At 36.7% G+C, this 12,897-nt stretch overlaps 1 protein-coding gene across 3 annotated transcripts in view; it reads right to left on the bottom strand.

Moving 5' to 3' along the window:
* The window catches only part of Pafah1b1 (platelet activating factor acetylhydrolase 1b regulatory subunit 1), a 78,174-nt gene that overhangs the window by 53,955 nt on the left and 11,322 nt on the right, over positions 1 to 12,897 (bottom strand). The window contains exon 1 of one of the 3 annotated variants that reach the window (XM_076870508.1): positions 494 to 509. The exons of the other annotated variants lie outside the window; for them this stretch is intronic. The gene's annotated coding sequence lies outside the window, so the exon portion shown is untranslated. Of the gene's footprint in view, positions 1 to 493; positions 510 to 12,897 lie in introns of those variants that run through there. 3 annotated transcript variants of the gene reach the window in all.

Here is a 12,897-nt window from a genome sequence, read left to right as displayed (position 1 = left end):
ATAAAAATAAGAAAAATGCTTAGGACAGGACTTACTACATAGTAAGTACTACAGGATTTTTACAGACACACACACACAAAGTGCTACAGGATTTTACATACACACCCCCACACACACAACACACAACACACACACACACACACCACTGTAGTTTTCTATCTCCTCCATTTTATTTATATTTGGTACCAGGGATCGAACCCAGGGGTGCTTAACCACTGAGCCCCAGTCCCAGGTCCAACCCTTTTTATTTTTTGTTACTTAGGGCCTCACTAAATTGCTGAGGCTGGCTTTGATCCTCCTGTCTCAGCCTCCTGAGCTGCTAGGATTATAGGTGTGCACTAACACACCCAGCTTCCCTTCCATTTTAATGCCCATTTATTTTCTTAGCTTTTAACACTGAAATATTTTGCCTAATAATCCATTAACAAGGAAAAATTTTTTACTCTTAAGGCAGAAAAATATCCAATTATGATTTCTCAGCTTTCCTTTTTACCTCCTTCAAAAATCCAAAGAAGGCTGGGGATGTGGCTCAAGCGGTAGCGCGCTTGCCTGGCATGCGTGCGGCCCGGGTTCGATCCTCAACACCACATACAAAGATGTTGTGTCCGCCGAAAACTAAAAAATAAAATATTAAAATTTCTCTCTGTCTCTCTCTGTCTCTGTCTCTCTCTCTCCCTCGATCAAAGACAATGTATGTACCTGTAATTTATCTGAGCAACAGTCCTATTAACTTGAATCTTAGGCAAAACTACTTATTACCTACCTAAGACTTCAGAGCCTGGTACTGGGAATCAAACCCAGGGCCTCACACATGCCAGGCAACTATCCTACCACTGCTGTCATATCCCCAGCCCCAAGATTCCATTTTTATGTTTACACACTGGGCTTCTGAATACATTTTATATACTTCTGTTATGATACATTGTAAAAAATCAATGGTTCTGCACTGTGCTAACTCCCACATTCATTGTAACTATATACAGGCCATACTATACACTACATTGGATTCAATTTTAAATCTGTAGTGCTAGGCACCATGAATGGCATTCAATAAATGTCTTAAGAAATCAAACTTCAAAATCAAGACTCTCCAAATTGAATAACTTATTTCCACAGTTACAAACAATTATAATAGCTTATGATAACATTGCACTTTAAAGTTAATAAAATTATTTTATACTCGTCACCTTAAAAACAGAACCAAGGGCTAGGGTTGTGGCTCAATGCTACAGCACTTGCCTAATGTGTGAGGCACTGGGTTCCAGTCCAGCACCACATATAATAAAATAATGTTCCATTGACAACTACAATACACAGACATAGACACACACACAGACACACACACACACACACACACACACACACACACATTTTTGCAGCAGGCATGGTAACACAAGCCTATAGCCCCACCTACTTGGGAGGCTAAAGCAGGAGGATCCCCTAAGCTCAGTAGTTTGAGATTGGTTGGGGCAACACAGCAAGACCCTATTTCAAAAAATAAAGTAAAATAAATAGCCTAATTATCCAATATTCAAAGCTTTAAATAAATACTACAAGGGTTAAATCCTAGAAAACTGCCAACAATGACAATCCCATACATTCAGTCTAATACTTATTAATCATATTTAACAGTATTAGCTAAATTCTCAGCCACTAACATAAAGCAGAACTTAAGGGTTTTATTTACCATTTCAACATAGTTTTGACAAAAAAAAAAAAAAATAAGCAAATAGAGTAACTCCCTCTTCTGTGATTTCATAGTACTTTGTACATACACATACTTAACACTTCTCACACTACACTGTAATTATCTGCTGTGATGTTATCTCTGCAACAACTTTCCTCCAAAGCCACAACTCTGACACATTTTTCTTTGTATCTCTAAAATAAATTCATGATAATTAGTATTCAGTAGGTATCTAGTATTTCTAAATGACTACTGCAAGCATCACAGTAAAACTGAGATCAAAATTTACTATTCTCAGGCTGAGGTTGTAGCTCAGTGGTTGGTACAGGGCTTGCCTAGAACGTTTGAGGCACTGGGTTCAATCCTCAGCACCATAAATAAATAAACAAATGAAATAAAGGTATTGTGTCCATCTACAACTAAAAATATATATTTTTTTAAAGAATTTTTTTAATATTTATTTTTTAGTTCTCGGCGGACACATCTTTGTTTGTATGTGGTGCTGAGGATCGAACCCGGGCTGCACACATGCCAGGCGAGCGCACTACCACTTGAGCCACATCCCCAGCCCTAAAAAATATATGTATTTAAAGCTTTAAAAATATTAAACTATTCTCAGAAAATAAAGATACTTTATCACTTTATTCTCATTCTTTTTTAAAAATCAAAAAAAGCCAAAATTCTGAAATGTAGGCAATAAGATATATCAAAGTCCAGCCACTTGGGGCTGATTTTATTTTAATTTTTTTGTACCAGGGATTGAACCCAGGGGCACTTAACTGGGTTCCAGTCTCAGTACCACATATAAATAAATAAAATAATGGTTCACTGACAACTAATATATATATATATATATATTAAAAAAAAAAAAAGAAGCCATGCTGAACTTCAAAAAGCATTTTTCCAGCAGGCATGATAGTCCCACCTACTTGAGAGGCTAAAGCAGGAGGATCACCTAAGCTCAGTAGTTTGAGACTGAGCCACATCCCCAGGCCTTTTGTATTTTATTTAGAGATAGGGTCTCACTTGAGTTGCTTCGGGCCTCCCTACATTGCTGAGGCTGGTTTTGAACTTGCTCAGCCTCCCAAGCCACTGAGATTACAGGCAAGCACTCCAGCGCCCGGTTCCGGGTTCGGGGCTGATTTTGATGTAATCTTTTTCTTTTTAAAGAGTAACATTTATGTTAAAGAAAATATACTAATTTTTAAATCTTCCACAAATCAATAAGCTATCTCCAGACTAAAACTTCAAAAATTTAAGACCTTTTTACGCTCCAGTTTCCACTTACAAAGGTTACATTTTTAGGACTGGAGATGTAGCTCAGTGGCAAGTATAGTACTTATTTAGCATGCATAAGGCCCTGGGTTCCATCCCCAGGGGGTGGGAGACAGTGGGTGGGGTACAGAAGGTAGGGGTTGGTATACATACTGCAAATGCTACATTTTCAAGTGACAATAGAATGGTACTGTAATTCTGTTTTGTTTTCATCAAAACTAAGTAACAACAACAACAACAAAAAAATACTGGGGGCTGGGGTTGTGGCTCAGTGGTACAGCGCTTGCCTAGCATGTGTGAGGTATTGGGTTCAATGCTCAGCATCATATAAAAATAAATTAATAAGGGCTGGGGCTGGGGCTCGGGCTCAGTGGTAGAGTGCTCACCTAACATGTGCAAGGCCCCGAGTTCAATCCTCAACATCACATAAAAAATAAAATAAATAAAATATTGTCCAACTACAACTAAAAAATAAATATTAAAAAAATAATTGAATAAAATAAAAGTACTGTGTCCATCTATAACTAAAAAATAAAATTTAAAAAACTCACTGGTTTAAAACATGAGGGAAAAAACTTACTAAACACTTCCAAGCATCATACAAACAATAGGAGACAGCTGTTTCTGTGTGCCTTGTTTTGTGGTTTTTGTTTGTTTGTTTGTTATGGTACTAGGGATCGAACCCAAGGGTGCCCTTTTCATTTATTTTGAGATAGGGTTTTGCTAAGTTGCCAAGATTGGCCTCAAACTTGCAATCCTCCTTCCCCGGCCTCCTGAGTATCTGAGATTACAGGTAGGATTGGTTTTGTTTGCTTTTAAACTATAAAGTAATGGTGAATTCTAAAGTGGATAGCTAAAGAAATTATGACAATCCAGAAATCACTGAAATTCTTACACAGGGAGGAATGTTCTGAAATTAGTGTTTCATGGTAAATGTTCTGGAGATTAAGGCACAGGATATATTAAAGAGGAGGGCTGACTCAGGAGGCTGAGGCAGGAGGATCACAAGTTTGAGGCCAGCCTCAGCAACTTAGCAAGACCCTAAGCAACTTAGCCAGACCCTGTCTCAAAATAAAAACTAAAAGAAAAGGCTAGGGATGTGACTCAGTGGTTATGTGAATGTTGCTGTGTCCCCAGTATCAAGAGGAAAAAACAAAGGGGGGCTGGTGGTAGCTGACAGAAGCCTAGACTAGGTTGGAAGTAATAGTAATGATCTGAATAAATTCATGGTCAAATTGCAATTATATAAAGATGGATTTTTTTTTTTTTTTAACATTTCCACTATTTGCTCTTGGTCTTCTCATTTTTTTTCCACAGGGCCTCAAAAATGCTAGGCAAGCACTCTTGCCACTGAGCTAGTCCAGTCCTTTTTATTTGGAGACAAGATCTTACTATGTTGTAAGATCTTACTTTAACTTGCAACCTCCTGCCTCAGTCTCCCAAACAGTTAGGATTACATACATGCACCATACCCAACTTGTTCTTGGTCTTTTTTTTTTTTTTTTTTTTGGGGGGGGGGGGGTGCCAGGCATTGAACTCAGGGCGCTTACCACTGAGCCACATGCCCAGCTTATTTTGTGGACTTTTGTTTTGTTTTGTTTTGTTTTTTTGAGATAAGATCTCACTAAGTTGCTGAAGTTGACTTTGAACTTGTGATCCTCCCGTCTAAGCCTCCTGAGCTTCTAGGATTGCAGATGTGCTCCACCATGCCTGGCTTGCTCTTGGTCATGAAATGGCTTTTTCTAGGTTCTGATCTTGTTCCTAAAAGAAAATCTCCTGTTTACATTTAAGCACATGTGCCCAGAAGTTATGACAACCCAACAGAAAACCAGCATTGTGATCCCTCAACTGACTTCAAGTTTATTACTATCCACTTCCACTGAAGCAAGTAATTTAGAAATAACTACCAGTGTCACTTTTTTCAATTTATTTACTAAGGATATATGAAGTACTCAGCATTCAAACTAAACAAAATATGTGTGTCCCAAGCAGCCTAGAACATAGTCAACAAACATGTTTATCTACAGAAAGTGACATGGAACTTAAAAGTAATGTTAAAGAGATCCTGGTTCTAAAAAATGTACAATGTAAAGTCATCAGCTAAATGTATTCATTCACTGATTACCATTATCTTTCTTGCTAGGATCTGTGCCATGAAGTTATAAGTGAAGATAAAATGCAACCCACCAAAGGAACACATGATCTAGTAGAGTGAGTTGAGAAAGGAGGTGATAAAAAAAATATAATAAAAGCTGAGGGACTGACCAAGTCAGCACTATAAACTAAAAGATTAAAAAACCTTTTGGGGGGGTGCTGAGATTGTGGCTCAATGGTAGAGCACTTGCCTAGCATGTGTGAGGCACTGGGTTCGATTCTCAGCTCCACATATAAATAAATCAAAGGTCCACCAACAACTAAAAAAGTAAAAAATAAATTTAAAAAGTAAAAAATACACTTTTTTTAAAAAAAAATCTGAATTCGAGGGCTAGGGCTCAGCAGTAGCACACTTGCCTGGCATGTGTGACCTACTGGGTTCGGTTCTCAGCACAGCATATAAATAAAGGTCTATCAACAACTAAAAAAATATTTTTAAAAAATCTGAATTCAGGGCTGGGGTTGTGGCTCAGTGGTAGAGCGCTTGCCTAGCATATGTGAGGCACTGGGTTCAAGCCTCAGCACCACCTAAAAAATAGATAAAATAAAGGTACTGTGTCCATCTACAATTAAAATTTTTTTTTCAAAATCTGAATTCAAGAGGTTCAGCAATAATGACAACAAGAATTACAGTTCTAGTAGGGTGAAAGAAAAATCTTTTTTTTTAAATTTTATTTTATTGATTTTTTTAAATAAATGACAGCAGAATGCATTACAATTCATATTACACATACAGAGCACAATTTTTTCATATCTCTGGTTGTATATTACATGTGTTCACAGCAATTTGTGTCTTCATACATGTACTTTGGCTAAAGATTTCCATCACATTCCACTGTCATTGCTAATCCCCTGCCCCCTCCCTTCCCCTCCCACCCCTCCACCCTATCTAGAGTTTGTCTATTCCTCCCATTCCCCCCCCACCACTGAGTCAGTCACCTTACATCAGAGAAAACGAAAAATCTTACTTCTTTCTAAATAAATCCTGAGCACAACTGAAGAGAAAAGGGGCAGAGCCTATCCATTACAGATATGAATAAAAATTGTACCTCCTTAAATTTAATTTGTGCTAAAAACCAGTATGAGTCCAGAATCATGGAAAAGCAATTCATTTTCATCTGCATAAAATCAGGTTGTATCCTGACCCTCTGTTTCTTTAAACCTTTTTCTTAATGGCTACCACTTTGGGATACTTCAGAGTTATGTTTTACACACCTTCAAATTAGAGAAGAAAGACAAGAATGTACCTCAATGGTAGAGTGCTTGCCTAGCGTTGAGTGAGACCCTGGATTCAATCCCCAGTATGGCGGGGGTAGCGATACCACTAGGTTTTCACAAAAGAATTTAAATCCTACATATGAATGATCTGTATAACATGTATGTAACATCCATACTTCACAATCATGCCAAGAAGGAATCTCAATACCTATCAAAAACTGAGCTGGGCACAGTAGCACAGGCCTATAATCCCACCTACTCAGGAGGCTGAGGCATAAGGAACCCTAGAGCCTAGGAATTGGAGGCCAGCCTGGGAAATATAAGAGACCAGGCTCAAAAGAAAAAGAAAAAAAACACACACACACACTGGGTGAGGGAAGCTGTTAAATACTAGTCATCTTATTTACCTTAGATATGTTGAAAAAGAAACAATAAAAATAATAATTACAACATAATCCCCTTTATGAGGAACCCTAAGGAAAATTCTAGCATCAAGTGGCTAGTTATCTTTCTGAACTGTTTTTTGTTGTTGCTTTAATCTTAAGGAACTGAAAAATAACCTCCCCCTCCCCTCCTGTTAGCATCCTCAGCATCACATAAAAAAATAAAATAAAGGTATGTGCCCATCTACAACTAAAAAAAAAAAATTTTTTTTTTTTTTTAAATTAGTGATCTCTTGGGGCTAGGGTTGTTGCTCAGGGGTAGAGTGCTTGCCTAGCAAGTATGAGGCACTGGGTTCAATTCTCAGCACATTAAAATAAAGATATTCTTTATTTTACACTTACAACTAAAAAATAAATATTTAAAAAAATCAGTGATCTACTTATAGGAAGAAAACTGAAATACCTTTTTGGTCTAGATCCTGGTTCCTGGTTCCATTTCCCCTTACCCTTTGTTTTTTTTTAGTCTTTCTTTTCTCTTCACTTAATCTGTAAGATTTTATAGTTTTATATATTCTTATAATATATCTTAAGTAAGGGGAAACAAATCAAATATAGAGAGACTAACGAGGGTGACTGCTTTGGCAGCACATACAAATAGAGACTAAAAAGGTAAAGGTGTGACTCAGAAATAATACAATGGAGGGGCTGGAGCTGTGGCTCAGTGGTAGAGCACTTGCCTAGCAACAACGATCCATCGACAACAATATAAAAAAATACAGTGGAAAAGCCCTGGTTTTCAAAGTAAGTTCAATTAAAAAAAAAAAAAATTATTGGGGCTGGAGGTACAGGTCAGTGACATTAAGTGCTTAGCATATGCAAGGCCCTGGGTTCAATACCCAGTACTCCAAACCCAAAGTTACTATGCTGTCAGACAGACAAAACCATATTTTCAATCTAAATCCTGGACCACTCATTTGTGGCCTCAAAGTAGTTGATGCATACAGTGCTGACAGGATGGATGGCTGAGATTATAAAAGTTTTTAATTCTAGACCAAGGGTAAACATAACAGATAAAAGAACAGGTAAATACCTTGCATGTTCACAGAACTTCATGATTTACAAACTGTTTTCATATTGTAAACCTCCAACTATGCTGCGGGGCAGCCCAATAGCCACACATGTAAAACACAATGATCATAAACTACTGTCTATAGAAAAATACAAATGACAAATATAATTTAAGTAAAACAGGCAAGGCTGTAATCTTTCCATACATGATTCATTTTGTTTACATGTTAAAATATTTTTCACTTTCAAAGAAACAGGTTCTCTTCTACTTTTTAGTAGAATACTACATCTGCCTAGCTAAATATTTTTCATTTTTGATTGACATTATCAGTAGGGAATTATTTATCACTATAGACAGTATAAGTACTACGATAAAAAGCATCAGGAAGGGCTGGGGTTGTGATTCAGCGGCAGAGCACTTGCCTAGCATATGTGAGGCACTGGGTTTGATGCTCAGCACCACATATAAATAAAAAAAAAAATAAAGGCCTGTTGACAACTAAAAAATATATATTAAAAAAAAGCATCAGGGAATGACAGAAGTTTGTTTCACTGAAAAGGTTATTCTCATCTAAAATAGAGTAACTGTGATTCAGTTTGGGACTATTATTGTTTCCAGATTTTTAGAATAATCCAAAAGTAGATTTTTATGCAAAATAGCTAACTTCTAAATGTTGGTTCAAAAAAAATTTAACTATACAAGCCCAAAAGAAATATATTTACAAGCTGAGTCTGGCCTATAGGTTGCCAGTATGCAGCCTATGGCTAAAGTACTAAAAAACATAGGTTATTTGAATGTCAAGAAAACGGAAGACAAAGGAACTAAGTTTAGGAATTCACAGTCTAAAAGTGGTGCCAAAAGTATTGTCCATTCTCTTTCCTCAATCAAAAGATAAAAATGATTAAAAATCACATTTTATTAAATTAACCTCAGGATGAATTCTGCAATGCAAAAACGAATTATATCATCTCATCTGAGAATTACTTTCTTATGTTCATTGCAGCACTGTAATGGTGAAAAGTTTTAATCTAAATACCTCATTCTATTGTCTAACTACAAAGAAATTAGGGCATAATCACATATAATGAATAATACAACACAATAAACTAGATCATTTTATACACACACACACACACACACATACATATATCTAGAACATATTTAGAAAACATTTTGTTGTGGTCAGGTGTGGTTGTGCATGATGTAATTCTACAAACTCCAGAGGCTGAGACAGAAGGATAGAAAGTTTGAGGCCAACCTCAACAACTTAGCAAGGTAACTCTGTGAGACCCTGTCTCAAAATAGAAAAAAATCTGGGGACATAGCTCAGTGTTAACAGAATGCCCCCATACAAAAAAAAAAAAAAAATTGTTGTGAAAAAAAAACAAGATAACAAGTAAAATCTACAAAGCATTACCAACCATAGTTATGGATGGATATACACACACACACACACACACACACACACACACACACAATAAAAACATGGAACATGCTGGGATGGTGGGGTAGGCCTGTAATTCCAGCAGCTTGGAGAGGCTAAGGCAGGAGGATGATGAGTTTAAAACCAGCCTCAGCAACTTAGTGAGGCACTTAGTAACTCAGTGAGATTCTGTCTCTAAATAAAATATAAAAAAAGGGCTGGGGATGTGGCTCAATGAGTAAGCACCCCTGGGTTCAATCCTCAGTACCAAAAAAAAAAAAAAAAAAACATGAAACAATGGGATATAGGCAAACTTTGGGAGTAAATTTGCTACTGGGAAGAAGAAAAGAGAACAGGTTTGGAAAAAAGGTATAAAAGGGACATCAATAGTAACTGTAATAACGCTTCATTTCTTAAAAAAAAAAAAAAAAAGTTCTGAAGTATGTAGCACAGTTCCCATTACTGGCCCTCTGACAGGTAACAAATTGAATATGGAAATCATATGAAAACACTGATGAGCCACGCAGACATGGTGGCACCTCTGTAATCCCAGCTATTCCAGAGGCTGTAGCTCAGTGGTACAACTTCCATGGGTTCAATCCCTACTATCATGAAAGGGAGGGAGGGGGAAGTGATGACGGAGAGAAAGAAGGAAATAACAAAGGAAAAGAAGATGAGAGTCAGTCTGTCTGAGCAGCTAGCTCAGTATTCAGGCTCCAGGTTTAATCTCCAGCAGAGTTGGGTACAAGTATTGATGAAATTAAGTCCTAGATTTTTGAGGCCCTACTGTGTGGAATTTAATACTTAAGATACAAATATTCTGGGAGCTGGGAGTGTACCTCAGTTGTAGAGCATTTGCCTCACATGTGTGAGGACATGGTTCTCATCCCCAGCATCAGCAGCTGTAACAACGAAAATCATGGCCACTCACCAACTATGTGACCTTGGGCCAATCTTCAAACTTTTTAAAAAGTTTATCCATCCACTCATGAAAAGGGGCTAATAGTAGTAACCTGTCCTAAATAATTGAGGTGAGGCTTAGCGAAACCAACAACATTAAGGGGTTGTCTACCCTCTATCCTCAGACATCCTCAATATAGCTCAGGAACAGGAAAGTGGTATAAAGACAATAATTTTTTTATGCTTTTATACACACAACCAAAGACACTGCTTTTCTAGTGTCAGGGACGGAAAACAAATCACTATCTCAAGAAGGTAGAAAGTAAAGGTAAACTTTAGTAGTATTATCTTAATTTCTCTCCCCTCTCACCCTCCAATATTTGGGATTGAAAATCCAGGGGTGCTACATCCCCATCCACATTTTTATTTTGAGACAGGGGTTCACTAAATTGCTGAGTCGGCCTGGAACTCGTAATTCTCCTGTCCCCGCCTTTTAAGTAGCTGGGATTATAGGTGTTCTGTGCGTGGCTCAACATGTCATTTTAATCATCTTTATTAGCATCATAATAACAAGCAACATTTACTAAGCACTTACTATGTACTGTCCCTAGTCTCTTTAAATGCATTAACTCATTTACTACATCAGATAAAATATTTTACATAGCTAGAACAGAGAAGCATAACATGAAACAAAGGAAGCTTTTTCCAGGCAGGAAAAATTAGAAATGATTGCCTTGAAAAGCAGTCTCTGTTATTCAGATATGAAGAATATACAAGGGAAAGGGAATAGAGTGAAAGCTGAATTACAGGAGATACGGCAGGCAAGAAGAAAAGGGCTGAAAAGGTAAGCCAAGACACGAATGTCTTAACTCATTTAGAATTAAACTACCATCTATTAAATATACCATGTTTTGCCATTATGCCCCTGGCATTTTCACATACATATGCTCATTAAAGACAGTAAAAAGCTGATGATAAGGGGCTGGGGATGTGGCTCAAGTGGTAGCATGCTCGCCTGGCATGCGTGCGGTCCGGGTTCGATCCTCAGCAGCACCACACACAAACAAATGTTGTGTCTGCCGAAAACTAAAAAATAAATATTAAAATTCTCTCTCTCTTTTTTTTTTTTAAAAAAAAGCTGGTGATAAGTTTTGAAGAAAAAAAAGTGACTTGAGAACTGTATTCAGCAAAATTTTTAGGCTGCTTTATGTAATACCCTACACAACTCCTCCTCTTATTCTCTTCTACAGCTAATACATCCAATTTCTTAATTCTACTTAGACACTCCAGCCCCAAAGTCTGGACTCTTAGTCACCCTACTATGCTTCCTCCTTATTTCCTAAAGTCCACACATTATATAAATCTGAATTATCTAAATTTCTGTCTTCCCATTTCACAACTCATCCACAATTCTACATCCTAAACCATTTTCAGTCAACATCAACAATCTTACTTCAAGCACTCATCATTGTCTCCTGAAAAAGTCGAAGTAACCTCCAAACTTCAACCTATGTTCCTCATTGCTATCCACATGAATTATCTACAACACATATTCAATGATGTTTGCTTTCGCTTGAACTTTAAAGATTTTCAAATCACTTAGAAGCTACACAGAACATAATGTACAAGGTTTTGTTTTAATTTTGGTTCATACCTATCTCATATTCTATAATCCCATCTACTTACCAGCACATACAATTTTTGCATATTTTTCTGCCTGTGTTGCTGTTCCTGCTACCTGAAATGACCTTCTCCCATGGCCATACCAATTATACATTCTTCAAGATTCAGTTTAAATATCCTCTCTCAAATGTCTTTAATGAGGAGATCTGATGGACCCTACAATAGCCTAAGTGACAGATATTATATACAATATATGCCACAACTCAAGATACAGATTTTAAATACTAAAAGTCCACTGACTTCCTATCCACTTCATCATTTTATTAAGAATCTAGAGAAAATGCAAATTTAAGAAAGCTCAAATTGTCCAACTTCAATCAAGATTTTTTCCCCTTCCCACAAAACTGAATGGTAAGAGAAATATCTTTTTAAAATTAGGAGCGAAGATTTATCCACAAGTGAATAGGTAATGAGAATATTGAAATTTAATGAAAAAAAATTGAATACAATGGAACAAAATTTTCTTTTCTTTTTTAAGCAATGAAAATCAAATTCAAGGCTTTAGCATACTAGGCAAGCATTCTGCCACTGAGCTAAACCCCCAATCCCTTAATGTCTTTAATAATTCAGTAATTACTTCAAAATTAACAGTATTACTCTGGTGCTATTATCTTTATAATCACAATTCTCAAAATAAAAATATAAACACAATACAATAGAACCATTATTCAAGCTTTTTGGATTTTTAGACTTGGGCCAAATGAGTCTTCATCATAATGCTATGTCCTTAAAGAGAAATTACTTCCACCTACTGAGAAAAGTAGCAAGGGCTATAAATTAGAGAGATTAAAAACTATCTCAAGCCTTAGCTGTCATTTTTATGGAACTATTACACCCCCAAAGAATCAAATATCACTACCAAAGATTACATTAAAGATCCAAAGTTCTTTAAAGAATATTTCTTTTAAAATGTTATAAGTATTACCATATGTGGGAATCAACCTTGCAACTCCTTTCATCCCCTATATCTAATCAACTCCATTGTCCTGCAAAGCTTACCTCCTCAATATTTGTTGAATTACTCTTCTTGTGTATTATCTTTACCACACTACCATACCTCACATAATCTCTTACATGCACTAATTTCAGCAGGTCTCACTAAACC

Source organism: Callospermophilus lateralis, chromosome 11 (assembly GCF_048772815.1).
Source record: "Callospermophilus lateralis isolate mCalLat2 chromosome 11, mCalLat2.hap1, whole genome shotgun sequence".
Taxonomy (NCBI): domain Eukaryota; kingdom Metazoa; phylum Chordata; class Mammalia; order Rodentia; family Sciuridae; genus Callospermophilus; species Callospermophilus lateralis.
This window is presented reverse-complemented; position numbering and strand designations above follow the sequence as displayed.